The following is a 3,390-nucleotide window of genomic DNA, read 5'->3' as shown; positions in this document are numbered from 1 at the left end:
CATTTCAGACTTTTTTTTTTCTTTGCATGTTGAGACAGTTTATTTTATTTATTTATTTATTTATTTGGTTGTTGTTTTGCAATGTGGGCAGCACAATAAGCTGTTCATTAAGCACTGTCACAAGGTTCACAACGACACGTTCCATGAGAGACTTGAATACCTTTACGTTTCTTGTAAAGGTATTCAAATCATTTGAAGGGATAAATCTTTGTGACTTGTGGGTGGGAAGATGATTCTGACATTCCAAAGCCCTGCTCACTGCTAAATTGTTAGATCCTGAACGTGACCTTTATTAGTATATCTGTGAAGCAGCAACACTATGATTGGAGCAAAATTTGTGCCACACATAAACGTGTGCAGATGCTTAGTGTCTTACAGGATGGCCTCTAGTTTCCTGGGAGCAGTGGTTTGGACAACTGCAGAGCGGGAGGCCTGCCATGCTGCCAGAAGGACCCTGCACAGCTCTGGTAACCCTGGTGACAATCCTATCTTGGTAGTTAAACATGTGCATTACTCCTTCTTCGTGAAAGGTAAGTGAGAAGCCCTGTCTAGCAATGGCACAGATTTGTGCCAGTTTTCTTTATACTGTCACTTTCGTATTATAGTTTAGTGAGGGAGGATTTTCAGGGTGGTGTGATTTGTTTGTTTTTAAAGATATCTGCTTGTTTAGCATTTGTGGTCTTAGTGTACCCTGGATACATACTGGCACGTGAAGCTGGGATTCAGACTATGTTTTCTTGTCTCTGAGTGTTTCATACAGCTATGAGGACAGAAGGTGGAGACAGAGTCTGTTTCACTAATTTGATCAGAACTCCAATTGTTCAAATACACTCCTGTATGGGACGGAGTACTGTAGCAAGTCTACAGAAGCAGTGAACACTTACAGGTATATTGTATACTTGTATATAATTGTGAAAGCAAATAATGATCCACTTGACCTGTCTGCAGTGCTGGCACTGGGGGATTTTTATGTTCTGTGATAGAACTTATTTTGAACAAATGGCCTTCTATATTAACTGTAAAGTTACATGTGTTGTACAAAGGGCAAAATCTCCTTGGCTATTGGATTTCCTTCTTGTGTTCAGAGGCTGCTTAGCCTTGGTGACCAAGCTGCTTGTGGCTGGCATAAATTCAGAATGTGCAGGAGCGGTAACAGGGCCAGCTCTCCTGTGAACTTGAATAAACTCAATTCCAGTCACATTAACATGCTTCAGATCACAGAAAATGGAAAATCTATTAGGTAATGGAAAGTCCTGTGTTGCTAAATAGTTGTTGCTGGCCTTTAAGGAACCACCTAACGTATCTGATGTGGAAACCACCTGCATGTTTCACCTGTCTTGCAGCAGCCACTTTTCTTCACCACTGGAATCTGCTGCAGTTAAGCTCATGGAAGTATCTATGATGTTAGGACATGCTTTCATTCGAGTAAAGACTAGGGTAGTCCTCTAGTAAATTAGCACAATGCTTCCTTGTGTAGCAGCACACAAACTAAGGGCTGGTCTGCCAGATTTCTCAGGCTGCCCTTGCTTATCTAGTGTCATTTGGGTCTCTGTCTCTGAGATCTGGAAGTAATAAACTGCACTGATCCACATACATTCCTTCATGCTGGTGGATATCTCTGAGAGGATAAAATTAGATCAGCAGGAGAAACTCCTTGCATTCCTTGCAGAGCTTTGGAGAAATGTGGGGAATAGAAGCCTTGACAAATGTGGATATTGGCTGCACTGTATTTGAAATTCATATTTAAAGCCACTGCACATTCTTTACTGTGCTTTTTATAAATCCCTTTGGCAGAAAGCCTAAGCAAATGGCCCAGCTGGAGTTACTGATTGCAGCTCCTAGAAGCCATATTTGCTGAGATCCAGTGCCTCCTGTTTGCCTTGCCTTGCTCAGTTGGAATGGCTGCTACCCCATGCTTCATCTCCTGCAAAGCCCTTGCTTACATTCTAACAGCTTCTTTGGAATGTGAATCCTAAGCAGTCTGATGGTCAATGTGAATAAGCCCTGCAGAGTGGTTGATGGGATTCTTTGTGACACAGCTGAGGACATGAGATCTGAAAAGCTAAAGAAGTGAGCCCTGTGATATAATATCTGTGATATTTGTGCAATTCAGTTGAGTTTTGCAAAGACTAAGTTCCTTCCATAGTAGAGAGTACAAAAAAAAGCAACACACAGCTGGGCTTCTTTAGATGCTACTTAGCTCTTGGGTGTATGTACAGATTAAGCTCTATCTAGTTTACCTGCCCTCTTACAACCTCCATTTAGGTGTTGAGGATGTGTTGTAGTTTCTCATTTGCGTGTGTTCATACCTTGTCTTCCTTTAGCTTTTCCTATGTGCTGAGCCAAGAGCAGATCTCTTGGCTAAGTTTCTATGTGCTTAAGTGCAGCAGAAGGCTGTATTCTGTCTGTCTCTTCACAGAAATCCACTCCCTGAAGCTTTGCATACCCACAGGTAACTAACAGCACACCGAAAACTGTTCCGTACCTTTTAAATCTTTTAAATAAATGGCTTTCAAGAAGCTGGGCTAATCTTAAGGCCTGCAGAGGATCACAGATAACTGTTCCCTTGACTCCTACCAAAAGTAATGTGAGAAGCACAGGAAGATATGGGGAGAAGATTTTTTTTTTTCTTTTGTCACTAATGTGAATACAATTCCACTGAGTTCAGAGAAAATACTTTTTTGTCTCTGAACTGCAACAGTGCAAGGAAACATACACTTTAATTCCATATGATGGCCAAAGCTGTAGCTTTCTAAGAGGACAGGTGCCCATCTTCTTTAAGTGGCTCTGCAAATTCTTCTTCTGTCTAATCTGGACAAGACTTTTTGGAAGGGTTTTGCTTGTCATCTGTCTATAACAGCTGCAAGTGCCTGTTTCAGATATTTCAGAGTTGCTGAAGTTCTTTCTCTCTGAGGGCAGCTGTCAGCCAGATCAAACTGGAAAGAAAATGGTTGAACATGAAGGCACTGAAATTTGGGTCATATAATAGAACATTATTCTCTCTAATTTCTCACTTTGTGGATTATCTCCTAACTCTTGCTGGATATCTGACATCTTGTTGGTTAAGCCATAGCATCCCAGCTGCAACAAGTGCAGGTTCCCAAATGTTTGTGTTCAGATACAGAGTTCCTGGGTTATCTTTACTTGTCAGCAGAATTGGTAAGAATTTGTTGTTTGGAGAGAATGTATACAAAGATCAGCTGTCTTTCTATTGCATATTCTACAATTAGCTTTTAATTCCATTGATGAAAGAATGAATGTGATTCTCTGATGTAACTGTTGGGGTATTTGATGCTGCTTTTCCCTGTTCACAATGCCTTATTACTGATTTTTCAACCAGGGACCTGCAGTGTGGTGACTCTGGATTCCTGGTTGACAGCAAACTTTGTT

The sequence above is a fragment of the Lagopus muta genome, chromosome 2 (genome assembly GCF_023343835.1).
Source record: "Lagopus muta isolate bLagMut1 chromosome 2, bLagMut1 primary, whole genome shotgun sequence".
Classification (NCBI taxonomy): domain Eukaryota; kingdom Metazoa; phylum Chordata; class Aves; order Galliformes; family Phasianidae; genus Lagopus; species Lagopus muta.
Note: the sequence above shows the minus strand (reverse complement) of the source record.